Genomic DNA, 19161 nt, shown 5'->3' on the forward strand with positions numbered 1-19161 from the left:
GCCTTGTACTGCTGTGTGGGGGAGAGTACATTGTTCTATTTTTATTTTTCATTCTGTGTTGCATTTAAAATATGGCCAGAAAAGAAGGAGGCGGGGGGGCTTTAAACATTGGCTGCCACCTTAATTGCAGCCTAGCAATTAATGGCTACAGGCTTTCTTGGACAGCTCCTTCATGAACGTGACACACAAATATAACAGATACCTGGGTTCAGAAGTATTCCTCCATGCTCTCTGTTAAGTCATCTTTCTAAATTTTGTGCCAAATGGTCTGTTTAAATTGAATTGCATTTAAATGAGGTGAGTGTGCGATGGATCATCTGACTGCTTCTGTTTCTCTCCAAGTTCGGTGACAAATCGCTCTAATGCAAACGCAGTGTCTCATACCTTGAACTTACTGCTGCAATTAAATACTGATCCTTTAAGCCTTATCTGGGACAAAACAATACAGTAATAGCACTCACATGTGTTTGCATAGAAAAGCAGAGAGGTGTGTGTATAGCAGATGCTAACAGACCTTTGTTAATTTAGTTTGCAGGGGTTGCAGTAACATGGAAGTCATGGGCAATGACATTAGCATGTCTAGGACATTCAGTGCAAGCTCTCCAGGAATTAGAGCGTATACTGTGATGCCTTCACTGCTGTGTCAGCGGAGTTAACACCTCCACTGGGGTTTTTATTAGCTTGTTGTATAGAGGAGGACAACTAAATACTATGCAAATGAGCCACAGAAGGGTGCTGACCAGTCATGGAAATCCCCGTAAAACTGAGTCTTGTCTGAGCGATCAGCGAGATATAATGACTGACACAATGAGTCTGCAGGGTGCACAGCTTGGAGATTAGTCAGTTCTCATTACTTCTTCCTCCAATTAACAGCGAGCAAATCAGTGCTCCCGAGTCAACAAGGACCTCAGGAGAAACTAGACTTCCTCAAAATGTTGCCGGACGTCAGCAGAAGCTCCGATCCCCCCGCCTTGACCTTTTCCTACTTTTAACACACATAATTAACTGTTAACACAGCCGTGTTTCTGTCACTCTAGCCCTTGGCCTGTCGTCTGCCAATAAACGCAGGCAGCTAAGCCGTGACGAAGGAGTCCGTGCCCAGCTCTGCCGTCGTGTGCTCCTGCGCTTCATCTCATTTCTGTGCGTGTCCCAGCCAAGCAGGAACCCAGCCTGAGATCCCTTTTGGTACAGCCTCATCCCTCCCTTTGGACCTTCCTCGCCCCTCCTTGCTGTCTTTGCAGTTTCTGTTGTTAATAAGTTTTCCCCTGAACAGGTTATGGCATTAGGCTACGGACATCGTGCTTTCTTATACCTTAGCTTTTATGGTCACTGTATAGGAGTGGAATATGAGTTAATTTTCCCCACATGAATCCAAGATACAATTATGGAATATTTTTATGTATTTTCGGTGTCTGCAGGCTGTGGAAGAAGCTAACTTCTCACAGTGCCCTTCCTTATGAAGGTGTCATTTTTTTTTCCTCTTTTTTTTTTTTAATTCAGCCCACTTATCTGCAACTTGTCAGAAATAATTAAATGCTGTGATTGCTTTGGCCTCCTTTCAATGGGCGTTTACCCAACTCATAAATACAAGAGTAGCTCCCCTGAGCTCTGTTTCCACTCAGACAATTTGACAGGGCTCAGGTAGAGTTGCTAAGGTACAGTCAGCAGTGCTTTGTGGAAAATAAGGAACCCAGATGGGCATTTGCGTTTGGAAGGGTCCGAAGTTGGCTGTTTTCTAAAATCCAAAGTATGTTGCTCAGATCCATTAGGTTTTGCCTGTTAACATTAAAAATACATTTATCCCCAGGTGTTTTTACAGTTCCCTTTACTCTCAGATTGGCCTGGGCAATGCTGCTATCCAAAATAAATGAAGTGTGTGAAGACAGATAGTTTAAAGGCGTTGAGGAATGCAGCTGTTTCAGACTTCTTACATCTCACTCGACTCTCACCTAGTTTGTTAATGGGTATGTTTTTCCCTGTAGGACAATAATGTTTTTCTCAGTGACGTTTTATAAAGGACCTTCTAAAGCTTCTTTTGTGCCTTTGGGTAAAATCAGTTGAATTGGCTTATTTTTACGGTGCCTTTCTATTTTTCCCTAGAGAATCCGAGTTGGTTCTTAAGCCTTTCTGTCCTCCAGGCCTTGCGGATGGTATGATGGAAACCCTTAGATGTCTTATGAGTCTAGACACAACATGGGCAGATGGTAGGTTCAATAGGGAGAGGCTTGTCGCTGTCTAAAAAGGTTGGACACATAGGTGAAGAGAAGAATATTTGCTCATTTTAAGTATGAGGAGCTAAACCAGCAATTTGCAGAGGGACATATGGTGAGTTTGCGACACTGCTGGGAGTTGTCGCTGGATCTCCTGGGGCAGCGGCGATCCTGACGCTGTTTGCAGGACACTTCCTCGGACCCAAGGATTTGCAAACATTGCCAAGTCTCCAGCCACCCTCGGGACACAGAGGTGTGTCACCACCAGTGGTGGCAAACTGGGGACCGGAGAACAAAGATCCCTTTTTGACATGACGCTCATTACACCTGGCAAGCGGCCACATCCCTTGTGGAGCCGCAGACAAAATACTTTAATATTAAACTTACTCTGCGGTGGTATGAACAGCTGGGATGGTTCTTGTGCTCTTTGATTTATCCAGACAAGCTACGAGTGTGTTTGCTGCGTATTTCCTTAGAAGTTTGTCACAGCCTGACACACGCCGTTCCCGTGATGCCTCGCAGAGCTCAATCAATGTCCTTCCCCGGCCGTGGGAGGAAAACGTGCTGAGCCAGCCTTGCAGGCTGCTTCGGCGGTGGGATACCTCATCCTCGTACCGAAAGAGCCCTCGGAGCAGAAGGTCTGCCTGACTTCCCATTTCTTTTTTTCTCCCCATCTCTTACTGCATATTGTTTCCCTTTGCTACCCATCCTGCTGCATTTCAGGTGAGTTACAGGTCTCTGCTTAGCAGGGGCATTGTGTTGGTGTTGCAAACATGTTTTTTTGCAGGGGAAAGTATCTTGATTCCATAGGTATTGATGAAAAAGAGTATTGATTTAAAACCTGCTATAGATTAATGTAGAACAGCATAAATAACAACTGGGTATTACGAATGATGAATGGGAGAAAGGATTTGAACTGTCACTGTGGTACCACACAGGGAGTGTTTTACAGGAGACAAGGTATTTTCTGTGTCATTTCTTCATTTGCTTTGCTTAGCGATACCCATCCAATCGTAAAAAAATAATCTGCTAGGATGCTACCAAGAAAAAGGAAGAATATTTGATTTGAAACAATACTCCTAATGTGAATTCAAAGCATGGTTACTACTATGCTGCTCAGAAAGCCGCTTTTCTGTCCAGCTTCCCTGTGATCCCTTTAGCTATATCTGATACTGAAGGCTTGAAATGTCCAGATTAGAAATTAAATTCCACCTCTGTGGCCCAGACCTTATGACCTACTGGAGTGACAGCAAATAGGTTTTCCTTTACAGTGAGCTCTTCCAAGCTTGAAGACTTGGTCAAGATTGAGCACTTTTGGAAGAAAAGATAATTAAAGCCATGCAATACAGGTGTAGGAATAATTAGTGATTGAGCAGGGATTATTCAGACTGATGGCAGGCCCTGATCTTGCAAGGATTTAGGTGCTTGTTTTATTCTGCTTGCTTGTGTTAGCGCATGGGACAGTTGGAAGGGCTCTGTCTTGGGCTGACGGGGGATTAAGGGTGGCCAGGGCATGGCCAGAGGCGATGAGCTGCGTGGTCAGGACTGCTGGGTGAGCTGCAGCACTTGTGGCATCCGACGGCAATCGCTGCTGCTACGTTGGGTATAAACTGCAGCGTTTTGGAAGCGGACACGTGCGTGGCTTGGGTGCCTGGTATGGGAACAGCAGCCTGGGGTGGGGAAGGAAAAGGGTTTCCCATGGGATTTCCATTTTATTTTGCAAATGTGAAAGCTGAGACTGACTAGTGCCAGGCCTGTGCTAGGAGGTGAAGACTGAAGAACCTGCAGGGAAACTGTCAGAAATAATGCATTAAGTCTGATCACTCCGAAAACATCAGTCACTGAGATGGGCACTGAGTTGTCTGGGTGTCTTTAGCTGTGCTGCTCATAGTTGGTCCTCTTTTGAACTGGATAGAATTGAACAGCACAGTCTTAAACCTTGTTTTGGGCTTTTCAGTGCCCTATTGTAATGGTGAAATCCAGAAATGGAAGGTAAATGTAGTTTATAAATAACCATGTTTTTCAGTGAGCTCTGAAACAGTGTCAAACAATTCACTTTATTAGCTGGATTTTTAGGAGTACAAAATGTGACCGTGATCACCTTATCTTAATCAAAAAAGCATATAGGTTGTGATAGCATGTGGGTTATGTGGAGATTTGTATTAGCCTGATGGATTTTCATAATGATCACATATAATATCATATCATGGTTTAGACCATTTTTTATGATAAGCTTTTATTCATCTTGCATGAGTTTCCAGTGCCAGTTCTGCTGACAGATGCTGCTTAGGACAGATGTATTTTTATTCCCTTACACTTGGATTGGATCAAACATCTTTTTCCATGCAGCTTAAGTTTCCACAGTGGAGCTACTCCTAGTTTACTACTTCAAGAAGAAAATTGTAGTAATTTTTTGTGACCTTCTTTAGCAGCAGTTGGGATCTTTTTTGGCACATGTATGTGTGATCTCTTAATTTCCACCTCCTACCTATTGTAGGAATTTATGCTTGTAAATAGTATAAAAAACTTAATGCAAATAAAGAGAGACAGAGAGAAAATCCAGCATTTGGTCATCTTTTCTTCCCAGCTCGAATCAATGAGGTGTTGAACCTTGCAGGGCATTTGTTTCTGGCATTGTTAAGGATCTCTCCCGTTCTTATATAAAATGCTAAGTTAACAATAATTAGATTCCATGACTTACAGCCCCGCTAAGCGCGTAGCTTGCCCTTCTCTCAGGCCTCAGAGTCTGCAGATCTGAAGGCTTTTTTCTCTGTGATCCGAGAAGGCAAAATTCCTGACAAAACTAATGACTTGGGGCTCCTGCAGCATTTTAAAACCTTTTCTTTTTCCCCATGAGTGGCTGCCTAATGTGATTGGGATTTCAGTGACTGTTTGCATTATTTCCTCCCTGCAGTTGGGGATATTCAGCATCATTAGCCTGGCTGGCTGATCTGCACAGCGGTAGCTCTCCACTGAGTTTTTCCACCAGTTTTCTCAGTCCCCATAATCTAGATAGTTTATTGCCTTATGTATTGGGCAATGGTACACAACATATGATTTAAAAGCATTTTCAGGCCCTTATTTCATGCCTTATGCTGTGATGTTGTGGCAAATGTATAAGACAGGTGAGGGACCCGAAATTTCTGAGCTGGTAGTAAGTGGTGTGTTCTCAGCTGAGACCCCTTCAGAGCAAGCAGTGACCAGACAGCGGGGCAATTGCCTCCGAGTCCTGGAAAGTGGAGGAAAAGAAAAATCTTCTGTATCTGCAGCAGCTGGGTTTGCACTCTCTGCTCTTCCATCCCCATGCTTCTGGCAAGATGGGCAGCCCTGGCTCTTGGCCCCAGCTTTTCTCTCCCCCTTGGCAAGACCCTCCCCATCCCCTGTCCATGGGGCAACAAATCTGTTCCCTCTCCTGGGAAACAGTGATTTGGTCCTGATGCCAGCTGGAAAACACTGCTGTGGACAAAAGCAATTACACATCGGCACAATCTGCTGCTGCCCAGCCCCGCCACAACCACTGCAGCCACCTAAATAGTTAATATTAACAAGATTCGGCCTTAAATTTGTGCCTTGCAAGCGCAGGGTGAGGACGCTGCCTTTGGCTGTCTCAGCAGCGCTCCCGCAAGAGCGGAGTGACCGGCTGGGACATCCTGAGCCAGAGAAGCTCTGGGATGAAGCAGCAAAACGCTGCCTCACCAGCCCACGGCCAGTCCCCCCGTTCGAAGTGGCCACCTCCTGCACATCCCCGTGGCCACCGCCACCGGCGTGGCCTTGCCCCCGGGCCCGCTTGGCCTCGCATGCAAAGACACCGCTTCCGCCTTGCACCGCTGCCTTTGTTTGCTCCAGATAGTTTGAAGATGCGGCGGTAGCCTGCAGCTGAGTGACACACATGGCTGGTGAAGAGGGGAATGATGAGCTCTTAGCGCAGCTCGATGCAAATCCTTCTTTGACACCGAAGGCTGGGGAGCAGTTGACTTCTCAAAGATGCTTTGGGACAAATAAACAAATTGTTTGCCCTGAGCAACAGGGCCTGGAAGTTAAACCGGACTTCTGTAGTGCCAGAGGTTTGAAGAAAGGGCAGGAGGGTGCATGCAAAGCCCTGGGGTGATGCCAGCCTCCTTGCTTTGCGGCATTATCTCCCTTTTGCCAACTGCTTCCCCATCGCAGCGACCAGCCAGCGTGGGTACCGCAGCCGGGCTCGGGATGCTGGTCCTGACCAGCGCCGGCACTGACCCACAGCCACCACTGGCTCAGCTCCTGCTGCCAAAAAAGGCAAATTCTCTTGTGCGCAGGAGTTTGCTTTTTCCCCATCGATGTTTGGGGCTCAGGGAAGCTGAGAGTTAATGTCAGTCCCCCAGGGATGGAGCTGGATGGGAGCTGTCCCATGGCTTCTGGTGGTTTCTTTTGCTATTTCATTTTCCCTGAGTAACTACATGGCAGATCATCAATTTTCATCCCCGTGGGTACCCACAGATCCTTGGTCAGTCACTGACCTCATGTGCGAGCGGTTGTGGCGTTTAAGGTGAAAGAAATCTGCCCTGTGAGCACTTCGAGGAGGATCCATGTCAGAGGGAAGAAAAAAGTCAGAGCTTGAAGTAGTCAGAGCTGAAAAATTCCAGTTAGGCTCTCCCTGATTGCAGATTGAACAAGCCCTGGTACATCGGCTGCTGCGAGCAGGGCTGCTCCACCATGCAGATCCAGGCGGTTTTAAGGCAATTAAGGCAAATTTAGGGGCAAACCCTTCTTGTGGAGAAGTGTCCTGGTGTCGGCCTTGGGGGTGCACTGTGACTGCCCCCCCACCAGATGCCAAAAAGGAGGTGGAGGGGGGCTCCGTGGGAGCCGGCTGGCGCTGAGGGGGGCTGGAGGTTAATTAGAGAGGGTGTGTGGGGGTCTCCGTGGGTGATCCCCCGTGCGTGGGTGGGGGAACCCCTGCGCCTGGAGGGTCTACGCAGTGGGATCTCTGCATGGAGTAGGTCTGGGGGGGGGGGGGGGTATCCCTGCGTGGAGGGGAGGTCTGGGGTTGATCCCTGAGTGGGGGGATGTCTTGGGGGGCGGGGAGGGCGATTCCCACGCTTGAGCGGGGTGTGGGTGGATGTACTCGCACGCGTGGGAAGCGCCAGCGGGAGGATCCCTGTCCGTGAGTGGGGTCTGGGTGTATGGGGTGTCCCTGGGGAATACTCTCGTGGGGGAAGGTCTGGGTGGGTGATGAGGGATCCCTGCGTGGGGGGGGGGGGGGGGGGGGGAGGGAAAAGAGTTTTTTTTTTTGGGGGGGAGGGGGAGCGGTCCCCACGCAGGCGGGCAGGCTCTGGCTGGCTATCCCCACACACGTGGGGCTGTTCCCACTTTGGGGGGGGGGTGGGGTGGGGTGGCTCCGGCAGGCGTGTCCGTGGGACGGGCGTGTGTGTGTGTGGGGAAGGCGGCGCGCCTTTAACGGGCGGGGGGGGGGCCGGCAGACGCGGCGGACGTGCGGTGCCGCCTCCTCCCGCCCTTCCTGCCCGCCAGCGCCGCGCAGGCACCGGCTGGCTGCCGCTCCGTTCCCCCCCCCCCCCCCCCCCCCCTTCGCCGCTCCGCACGGCCCGGCTCGGCCCCGCCGCGCCTCACGGTGAGTGTGGGTGCCCCCCCCCCCCCCCCCCCGCCGTGCCCGGGAAACGCCCGGCCCGCCGGCGCGGAGGGGCCGGGGCCTTGCCCGCGGCCTGCCCGGCGAGGGGGCGGCGGGCCTAGGCCTCGGCGTGGCCGGGCCGCGGGCAGGTGGGCGGCGGGGCGGGCCCCGGGGCTGCGGCAGCGCGGGCCCCGCTGCCTTCCTGGGGCCTGGGTGGAGTGAGGAGGGGTGAGGGTGGGGGTGGTGGGGGGGGAAGCCGCTCCCACCCGCGGCCGTGGGGTGGGTGCAGCCGGGGGCTTCCAGCCGCCGCAGCTGTGGGGCAGCGCGGGGCGGGGGGGGGGGGGGATCGGTGACAGTGGGGCGCAGCCCCCGGTCACCTTCCCGGAGCCAAGTAAACTGATAAAAACAGGGGGGGGAGGGAAAAAAGAGAAAATAAAAAATGATGCGTCGGTCGTCTTCCGCAGGTCCGGGTTGTTACCTGCCCGCTGCCAGGGGCACGGACCTGTGAAGGGCGGCTGAGTAAAAAACGCACCCCCAAAATACGATTTATGGGAATTTCCCGTGGTTTCCTGACCCCTGGGAAAGATTCGGCACAAACCGAACGCTGCAGCGCCCGGGCAAACTTTCACGAAGCATTGCGCTTCGCCAGTTAAAAGTCTGGCCCGTTTTGTATTCCTGTGGCGGTGTTAACTGAGCACGGTAAAATACCCTGCTTTTTTCCCCCACCTTCACAGGTTATGTTTGTTGGTGGTATTTTATTTTTTAAAATTGCCCGTGCCCTTTGGTACAGCACAGGTACGGTTTGCATGCAGCTGTGTTAACCCGGGAGGTGTTAATACTCCCCCCTGCCTCTCCCTGTCTACTCACAGTTTACTCCCTCGCTGGAAGCCTTTCTTCCATGTGCAGGTTATTGAGGGGGGAAGTATGGTGGGGGGAAACAAAAGTTAAGGTGGGAAAGCTACATCTTTTGTACCTAACTAATTTCAGTGGATGAAATATTTTAATTAAGTGGTTATTAAGAATAATGTCGTGTAGCATCTTTTCTGAATTAGGCAGTGCTCAATGCTACTTTCTAGAGATGTGCATACACCTGTGTGCTTTAGGTTTGTCAATTTATAACCTTTTTTTTTTTTCCCAAAGGCTCTGCTCTGTCTTTTTAGATCACTGCTACAAAAACTCAAAGATCATTTACTGGTTTGTGGAAGAGGAGCTGAGCTGATGCTCTGCTGTAGTTACTTTGTGCTTAAAATTCTATTTTTTTTTTTTTTTTTTCCTCCTTTAGTGTCTCCTTTGTTGCCTCTGTCCAACAACACACATGGTATTTAGTAGACAAAACTGACAAGTTCTATTTAATGTCTCTTTACATATGACAAGGCAAAAATCCCTCGCTGGAAAGTCTGAACTGATTACTGCGAAAGTTAAAAGGGGATTCAGTTCTCATGTTCCACCTTCTTTCAAATATTTTTCTTGCCTGTTCTCTTGGTGGATTGCTAACGTCCTTCTGTTTGGTTTGGGCTGGAAGCGTTTTTCTGCCTCGTGGACCTCTTCCCTATAACTGCACAGTAATTTCTGTCCGCGAACAGGCTATGCAACTCGCTTTACCACATATTTTTTCTCTTGCCTCATATGCTGATGCTGCTTTCTGTATACTGTGATTAAAATAACTTTTGCGTGTAACTGAAGCAGGGAAAAGTTGGGGTTTGGATAGAAACACTAATTCTCTGTTAGAGTTATTACCAAATACCTTTTTTGTTAGATTTTTTTTTTTTTTTGTATTCTCCCTTATCTAGCCAGTCTCAGGGAGATGCTTTCTGCTCTCAGAAGCAGCAGCAGGAGGATATGAAGAACACAGTTTTTAATTTGATCATTTTATCCCCCACTGTCATAAAACCTCTATTACAGATAACTTAGCCTGCTAACTACTTTGTTTTTGAAACCCCTTGAAGAAAAGACTTGCCCAAGCCCCTAGAAAACTGTAGTGTTACTCACTTAGCCATGTACCAGCTCTATTTGCATCATCTGCATTTACTGTCGGGGGTCAGATGGTTACTGCTCGAAAGTGTCTAATCATTGCTTGACCATCAGTACTGTAAAGCCAGGGTTAACAAAACCCCTCAGAAACTGAAATTACCTGTGAATTTCAGAGGTGATGGGTATAGATTAAATACCTTTTTGGCCAAGACCCTTAAGCATAAGGACATGGGGGGAGAGGACATGTGTTTTATTTTAAGCATCAAACTTGGTTGCTCCTAATCCCTTCCCCTGCTGCTGCCAAGACACCCACCTCTCACCACTGACTTTGTGAGAGCTTCAGCTCCCAAGTTTAGTTCCCTGATCATACCCCAATTACGTGCCTGAGCAAATAGCGTGAATACCCCCCGTGCCGTCCTGGAGGGGTGGGGAAGAAGCAGAAGACAGGAGGGTAATTCTTCATTCCCTTTATCTGCTCCAGAAGCCACGGCAGCAAGCGGGCCGATAATAAACCAGGAGCGGAAGAGAGCCCCCGATCAAGTTTAGTTTCCCCGTTTACAGCAGCCATCCGTGCTGCGGGTGCCTTCCGTAACGTAACTGCTTTTAAGATGAAACTTGATCGGGTTAGTCTGCCCCCATCTCTGTGGGAGAGCTGTTGGAGAGCCTCCTCTAAGTCTCAGAGCAATTGCAGAATTTCCATCCTCATGGTGTTTATGGCCTGTTCATATAATTTGTTTTTGTTCTAGCATTGCCATTTGGTTTAAAAGGTTGGTTTCCCTCCCTGATGTAATTAGAGGGAGCAATTGGATCCCCTCTTGACCACTTGTTTTGATAGGTTAAACAAGTCAAAGTCTTTCAGTCTCCTCCTGTTGTTCTCTTATCAGTATTCTCAGTATTTCCTTGTCATTGAAAACCACTTGCCTTTGCCCATCAAAACCTTTTTAATATAAAGGGAATTTTTTGCATCTGTGTGGAACTTTTAAGCTTCCTGCTCTGTGTTGGCAAAGCAGCAGGATTGGACTATTTTTTAAAAAAATGAATATTTTTGGGGGGCCTACTTGCTGCACTAAGCTCTCAAACTTTTTGACGTTCCTCGGGTGATTGTTTTAGGCTAAGGAGACGGGGAGTTGCTGGGCTAAATCTGTCCCAGACAAATCACTTCTTGTTAATGGCTGTGTATAAACTATGGAGATGATAGATTGGAGAATTACCAGCTCATGACTCTTAGGAATCTGTTTCTCCTCTCATCGTTATACAAGATGTCCAAGCAAATAAAGCATATGATGCCTTTTTTTTAAAAAAAAGTATTTATTTATGTTTTTAGAAATGTAATAGCTTCTTCCTGTTCACATGCCTGAACTACATCTGCTTGCAGGAGACGGGGGTACTTCTGAGCTTTGAAAAATTCCTATTTTTTGTTAGAATGGAGCCTTTAAAGTAATTTCTTACAATGTGGACTTGTTGGAACTTTTTCCAGGCTGATGCTTGTGGTCTCTAGTTTGGGAACACATCTGTCCCTGCTGGTGTGGGCACTGCCTGAGAGACTTGATTTCCTGCTTTTTTTTTTTGCCCCCATGGCTTTTAATGGTGGCTGTTATTTCCGATGAGTTCGGAGTGGGAGCAGCAGCCCTTGCATCGATAAGCACCAGACATTGATCTGTACTCTGCTGCTTCTTCCACTTGAAGAACTGGTTTTTAGCTGGGAGTGGGGGAAGAAGCAGAGTGGATCCAGGTGCTGCTCTGAGCAGGGAGACAGTACGCAGGTATCCGCAATCCTGCCATTCCTCTGCAGGGGTTTTTTTCCCCCCCTCCACGTGAGAACTGAAGTAGCATCTGGACCAGGTTCCCTGTGTTTGAACTCGTCCTCTCTTGGTCACTGCCATGCCTGTGTGCAGGAGTGCTGCAGTCTAATTAGATGATATTAGAATGAACAAGTGAATCTTAAGAAATGAGCTTATGGGGGCACTGTCAGGTCAGCTCAGTCCCTAAATATAGGTCCTGGGCAGAGTGCAAGCTTGGTGCAGTATCTATCCATACAGTGGAATTAAACAGAGATCTGCTGGGAATGCATGAATTCTGCTGCCTTGCCATCTTGTCAGCCTGGATGCTTCAGTGTCTTGGTATGAGAAATGCCAAAATACATTCAAATATGAGCATTCTGTAATTGGAGCTTGGTGGGGAATTGGAAGGGAAAGTCATGGCTGTGGAAACTAATAATCTGAGGTGCTAAAGAATGCAAATCTCATTATCCTTTTTAATGCTTCCCATTTAACCAAAGGTGATTTTATTTTTTTTAAGTTAGTCTCTTAGATACTGTGGAAAACAGGGGGAAAAGAAATGGTTTCTGTTGCACGTATGTACATGAAAACTCTGTAAAGCTGCTTCTCTGACTAACACAAAGAATATCGTCTCTTCTTTCACCTATATGATGCAAAGCAGTAGTCTGGGAGCTCCAAGCCTTGAATTTTGCTGTGCAATGTGTGGGGGATGGGAGGGAGAAGAGGGGGATAGGAACTGTAGGGTTTGTGGGTTAATCAGAAATAAGAGTTACTTTTATGCAGCTCTCCTTGTTTTCTGCAATCTTCTTTGTTTTTTGTTAGTGCTTTGTGGCTACCCTGCTTATCAAAATTCACAGCTCTAAATTGCTGTTACTGAGGAGAAGTGAATGATGTTCCTTCCCCTTTTCTTCCAAAGAAGACTTATTTAGAATAGCATTTTTTTTCTTTTTCAAGTGAAGCCTCATCTTTGCGTGTAGATCACTGAGGCTGCATAATAACTCAGAGAAAGTGTCTGTAAATTAGTGATGTGGGCAAGCTAGTAATTTTCTTGCACTAATTAATAATCCCCATTATAAATAGCCTTGTCCTCTGCTAGCATTAGCAGCTCCCTGCTACTGTCACTGCCAGGTGAGCAGGATTTTCAGTGGTAGTAAAGTATGGAAAGCAGCACTTCTTGCGGGTTTTTGTTCTTTTGCATTGGGCACCCTCCCTCCTGGCTGATCCCGCTGCCTGTGCTGCCCTGCCTGGCTGTGCTTGCAGCCAGGCAATCCTGCAAATCACTGTTCCGCTCGAGAACAGCCGATACATCTCTAACCACTCCCCTGCTGCAGGAAACATCTTTAAGCCCTTTTATGCTGTAAAGTTGAGGAAATAGAGCAAAACTCCTGGTTTCCTTCAAGTTGTAGTGGAATGACTAATTAAACGTCAGGGAAGGCTTCTTCCGTCTCAGAAGAGTTGTGCTGATGTCGTCCAGCATAACACAAGTTCTTGTTTTTGGGTTGCACGTATTAATTGACTAGCTAACCTCAGCCTGCCTGTCTGGTGTCCAGCTCATGGGGCATGTGTTGAATGACCCAGGGAAAATAAGGCTTGAGTTCAGGATTATGTGGGTGTCGAAGACCTTTAAAGCTTGGTATATTTATGCGTGTGATTCATGGCGCTTCCAAAACCAATCCAGCTCTCATCCTGCGGAGGTGAATTACCTTGGTCCAGTGTTGTTATCTTTCATTTAGCTGTGTCACCTGCCAGAGCAATAAAAACTGAACCTGAATTATTTTGGGCTCTTTATTCTTTTGCTTCCAAATCCTACTCTGCAAGTGTTTCTTGCAGGAGAAATGCTGGCTTAATTCTGCTTTACACTCTCCTGTATGGACTGAAAATGGTAATCAGGGTATTTTATTTCAGGGATGTGACAAATTGTAGTACATCTCATTCCTGTTTGTGATGGGAAAAGGTGTCTTTTGTCTGCCTGCAACCTCACAGGAAGGAAGTTGTTGAGTCCAGGAGATAAAAGCACTACCTCCTCTCCTTCGAGGGGGCAAGCTGCCTGCTCCTCAGCTCAGCAGCACCCTGCTCCCGTCCTGCTTGTAGCAGGGTGGAGGGCAAAATTTTCATGGGAAAATGTGAGTGGACTCATAATCTATTTGCAAGTGCGTAGCTGTCAAGGAAGATGATGACTAAGCTATTGCACAAAGTGCAGCTCTTTGGGGAGTGTGCCAGGGTTGGACCGGATTGTGACTGACTAATAAGAGAGCCTATAATATCAGTCAGCTGATAATTTTATTGTTACTGGTTTAATCTGACCACTGGCTATGACTGCTTTTTTCCCTCAGCCTATTTGCTGTGGGGTTTTAAGTTGAAACGTCCGTAGTTGGTGAGTACAAAGATTAAAAAGTCCAATTTATTGGAGGAAGTAAATGGTTCCCAAGCCTCTGGTGGGGAGTGCTGGGTGGCAGGAGCGTTTAAAGCCGATGGCTTGTGTTCAGCTCATGTGGGGGTGTCTCTCTGCTAAGCACCTGCCCTTTGCCCTGGCCGCAGCCAGGCTCTCACACAGCATTGCCCACTGCCTTGGTGTTTGGGCAGGACGGAGGGCGCTTACTCTCCCATTTAACAGAGGGGAAGGCCGAGGCCAAGCGCCTGCAGTTGAAGATGCCAAGATGTCACCAGCAGACCAGCTGCTGATGCTGTTCTCTTGGTCCCATGGGGAGCTGGCCCCCAGGGCGTGCTGACACGGTGTTGCTGGGCTGGCAGTTAGCTGGTGGGCGAGTGGGGAAATTGCTGTGCTGTGGGGCCTGAGGCTGTTCCTGCATGCAGTCTTCCTTTCAGGATCTCTGCGGTGGTGTGGGTGGGAGGCCCAGCCTGGTCCCAGAAAGCATGTCTTCCTGCCTCCCAAACTGGTTTGGAAGGCTGCTGTGATGATTAGCACTACTTTGTCCATGAAGTCATTGCTTATGTTGAGTGGGGACATCCCAGCTTGGCTTTCATGCGGGCACTGCTTTTTTCTTTATGCCATGCTGCGAGTGGACCTAAAAATAGGTACATGAAACCAGTTGCAGCATCTCTGCTGCCCTTCTCCGTTTCAGCTCCACATGTACCCGAGAGCAGCACCATGGCCACAGCAGATCACACCCAACGGATCTTTCACAGGGCATCTTCAAATCTGGGAAGTGATCTGAGTTTAGCGGTGGTGTGCTGGGAAAGGTCCTTTCCCCTGGGGCTAGGCAGGAACTTTTCTGCCTCCTTTAACTTGCAGTTCTCTGGGGAGACTCTGCATGTCCTTCTCTTGGATCAGGCAGCATCTGCAGTGGGGTGTGGTGCTGGGAAGCTGGCAGAAAATGGAGTTTATGGGTGAATGCTATATCCCATGTCACACCTAGTGACCTTTGCTTGTGTAAATACCTCTTGTCAGCATGTGTGGCTTTGGCTGTGATGGACTGATTAAGGACTGTGCTGCTTTTTCTTGTTACGCTGCCTTGTTTTGTATTTACAGTGGCGGTGGTGGAGGTCCATCAGAGCTTCACTTCTCCACATTCAAACTCTGACCAAGGAAGAGCTGTTTGCCCTAATGTTTGCTGAGAAGGGGTCCTTGCCAAGCCTGTCCTAGCGTGGGCAGTGTTGTCCAGAAGGGAGGCAGAGGTAGCATCTCAAAACCTTGGAAAGCACCAAGCTGCAGGGAGGATTTATGGAGGCTGGGTTAGGATTTTACTGGGTTCCCAGAGCTTTCCCACAGCAGCTCAGTGAGGGTACCAACAGTTCTCCCTTGTTGCCTTCACCTAAGGTCGCTTCCATATCTACAGCCTGTGCTACACGACTGCTAGGATTGGGTTGTGTGCTAAATTTAGTAAACCTCTTTACAGCTTAGTGTGTTCTTGTGTATGTAAAAACAGATATTTTATTTTTTAAAGTAGCTATTTATGGGTTAGAGCCTAGTTCAAGATGCACAATGATGATAGGCTTTCTCTGTGCAGGTGACATTATACCAGGCCAGTTGTGGGAGGAACAGGTACACTTCTCTGCCTTGGTGTATTTCAGCACATGGATTCGGTGAGGTGCAGAGTGCTGTGGGAGGGAGGGAGGGTTGCAGAGGCACAATTATGACTTGCGTAATGTGGTCTGCAGTCTGAAGCATGGGAAAAGTGCTCGTGAAGGGGTTAGATTTCAGAAGTTTTGAAGGCTTGTGAAAATTCTTGGTCAGATGTTTCCATTATGAGCCTGCCTTTTCAGCCCCCCACCCTTGATATCCCACTTTCTACTTTTTTTCCATGCTGTTTGTGTGTCAAAAGAAGAATTTCTTGCCTTCAGGTCTGGTGTATCTGTTTCTAAGTAGGTTTCTTAATCCCTGCTCACCATTATGCGCTACTGGAGTAATAGTTCGAGGTGTAACCAAAGTTGGAGGCAAGTAAGTTTAGGTCTCTGTGGTTGCAGTCAAGTGTTTGTTTAATCCTCACATGCCAGAGGAGGAGCGAATTGTGGGACAGCAAAGCAAGGGGAGTGAGAACCCAGAGAAGCATGAGAGAAATGACCTCAATTACTCTGCATTTCTGTTGCTGAGCATTTTTAGGCCTGTTTAACAACCTGGCATGTTCTCGAGTTCAAATCAGTAAAGCTGAGTGCGCTGGGGCGGGTGTGCGTGCATGTGTTATGAGGCCAGTTTTGGGGAAGAACTTGGGGATGATTGGTTACTGACTTGAACTCAAAATTCTGAAAATGGTGAAATGCATATTTGAAGTCCCTTTAGGAAACTCTTACAAGCTTCATTACTTATGGACGCAAGTGGAGAAAACTAGGAAACCCTTAGAGATGCATTTGAACCTATCTTTTGGAGGGTTCCTGTGTGTTGTCATCCTGCTTCCAACATTATGCTGTATCTGGGGTTATGCACTAGACTTGACTGTGGAACTGGGACCAGTATGGCTAAGGAGTGTTGCAGGGTCTGCTGGGCTGCTGCTGCCCAGAGAAACATCAGCATGCCTCAGCATCACCTCCCTGGAGAATCAACAGCCACCTGAGGAAAGTGGTAAAAGAAAGCTTCTTCACCACGTGGCCCAGGTGTAATTAAATTGTGTTAAGCAGGTCTGTGGAGGAGCTGGAGCCTTTTCCCTGATGCTGGAGGGGAGCTTAGTCTCCTACTGTGGGTGTATGAGACAAGATGCAAATATTTCAACAGACTCCAAGGCAATACTGCACTGGTTCCTGAGTGCCTGTGACCTTCTTAAGCTGCCCGCCCAGATCCTAAAGAGTCCACGTGCTGAGATGACACTAACTGTGTGTCATGTCTTTATGTGTGGGTACCTTCAGCAGACTGTTAAATGAAGCACAGAGAGGTTAACAAGGTGAAAAGAAACCTTATGGAGAGAGGAATGTGTGGTGCTACTGTTTAGGAGAACATATCCTCGGTGTGGAAGTTGAAAGGATGGTATCTCAGTGGAGCTATAGCCATGAGGTCCCTGCTGTAGTGCAGAAGGTGTTTTGGATAAATGATGAGGCAAGCTCACAGTGCTGCCTGATAAATGGGCTACGTGCAGTGTCTTGGAGGAGTGTGGAGAGGGACCTTGACACTTCACCTGTATTGGCAGGGAAATGACCACAGTTTGGCAGCAGTTTCTTAAAACTTCATGCTGTGCTTTTAAATTAGAAGTTCCAGCTCATAATGCAGTTTATACTTCGAAATACATTGGGGTAACTTGTATGGTGCCAATGCTCTAGGGATTGCTTGTAAAGCCTCTTTTGTCCCTTAACCATTTTGAAACTTTAATTCTAAGACTATCCAACAGCATGTGTTCTACAGCATCAGAGATACGGCTTGGATATAGAAGTGCTATCTTTATGCCTGTATGATAACATACTTTAGGATAAATGTTGGTGGACAGCTTTGTTATGGAGCAGTCAAACTAACTCGTATCTGCGGTGGAAGTTTTGGCGATGGGAATCTGTTCAGCCTTCAGCTGGTGCAAATTTGTGTTGCAGCAGAAAGTCAAAATACCAGTATTGTAAGAATCTCCATCATCATCAGAAGCTTCTGTCATCCAAATTCAATCCTGAATGTACCTCTATACATTCCCTGTGTTGGAAGAGGTTTATAAATACAGCATGAGCAATGTTTTAATCTGCAAAACATTTAAATTTTAAATTTAATGCACTTAATAAAATCAGCATTAAATTAAAAATTCAATTTAAAATTTAGTGTGTGGTTGTAATAACATCCAACCCTCTTTGCAGGTGTCGTTCCTAATTAAAACTCATTGATTGCTACTAGCGAAAGGGTGCTAGTTGCCTCTTGTATCAGTGAAAACATGTTCCCTGCAGTCCTAGGGCTCAGGTTCACCTCTGTAGCGAAGTGGCAGGAGTGGTGAGGAGTCGTCTGCTGCTGCTGTATGGGCAGGTGTAATAAAATACGGCAGCCGTGCTCTGTATGGAGGCTGCAGATTCACCGTTACAGCACTGAGCGCCTCGCTGCATCGACTGAGAGGTTTTTTTTCCCAACTTGCAGTCAAAATGCATTCATGGCTTGTTACTACCCGTTTGTTCCTATGCCAGGATTGTCCCCTGGCTTGAACCCCACCCTGCAAGGTATGAGCTGGAGGAAGCCCATCTGGTGGGTATGGTCCCTGTTTGCTTGGGTGTAGTTCAGAGCAGCGTAGTCGTACATGCATGGGGGGAAAGAAGGGTAGCGAGTAATGCCTGCTCAAGCCTGGCTGGTTGGATTTTGTGATATTTTTTGTGTCTTTCTGAATCAAGACTGTAGTATACAGTATTAAAAGCAAAAATAGGCATGCTGATGCAGTGTGTACCCAGCTGTGTAGACTGAAGAGGAGGCAATTCCAGCCTGGGGAGGCTTGTAGTACTCGTATTTCCTAAGTCCTAGTTTGGTAGTTGTGCTTTGAGCGTTGATGATGACGGTATTTATGATGCTTCTGTCAATTTACAGGAACTTTTGATTTCTATATGTTGAGTCTGCATTCCTCCTATTGTCTAGTTTAAACTGAAGTTGCCCTTTTAAAATCTTGGGGTTAAGGACTAACTGCATACCCCCAAGTTTTAAATTCTTAGCATATTTGAAAATCTGATACCACTCTGAACTTTGATTGATTAACTGATGGATTTCCCCATGCCGCAGGCCCCCCCCCCCCCCCCCCCCGTTTTTTTTTTTTTCAGTCATGGTGAGAAGAGAGAAAAATCTTGCTTGTTGATTTATCTCTTTCTAGCTGAAGAATTATCAAGACTTAGTCTGATAATGGGATATAGCAATCTTGTTTCAAATGATGCTTTCTGATGCTCTCATTTAGCTAGGTCTGTGTCACATTTACAGTAATTTTGATGCAGCAATCACACTTCCTTTCTCTTCAGAGAAAACTGAAATCACTCAACTTCTTAGACATAATGTATGCAGTATATAACATCTTAAAACTTCAGGTAGTTAGAAGAAACCACATGAAAGCCTTCAGATCTGATAAGATTCACAATCACTTAAGAGTTTTGATTTTCCTCTATGAATTAACAACTCTCCTTTAACTTGCAGCCTGCTTCTAACTCAGGTCAATCTCATTTTCCTCTAGGAATTCAAACACAGCATCCATCTGCTGTGGCTTCTCCTTTTGTCCAT

The 19161-nt window shown here is 47.2% G+C and overlaps 1 protein-coding gene across 7 annotated transcripts in view; it reads left to right on the forward strand.

The window, feature by feature from the left end:
- The first annotated feature begins 7654 nt into the window (after positions 1–7654).
- Positions 7655–19161, forward strand: part of KTN1 (kinectin 1) — a 77822-nt gene continuing 66315 nt past the window's right edge. For all 7 annotated transcript variants that reach the window (XM_033009748.2, XM_033009751.2, XM_033009752.2 and 4 more), the window contains exon 1: positions 7655–7812. The gene's annotated coding sequence lies outside the window, so the exon portion shown is untranslated. The remainder of the gene's footprint in view (positions 7813–19161) is intronic.

The sequence above is a fragment of the Tyto alba genome, unplaced genomic scaffold, assembly GCF_018691265.1.
Source record: "Tyto alba isolate M040663 unplaced genomic scaffold, T.alba_DEE_v4.0 Super-Scaffold_29, whole genome shotgun sequence".
Taxonomy (NCBI): domain Eukaryota; kingdom Metazoa; phylum Chordata; class Aves; order Strigiformes; family Tytonidae; genus Tyto; species Tyto alba.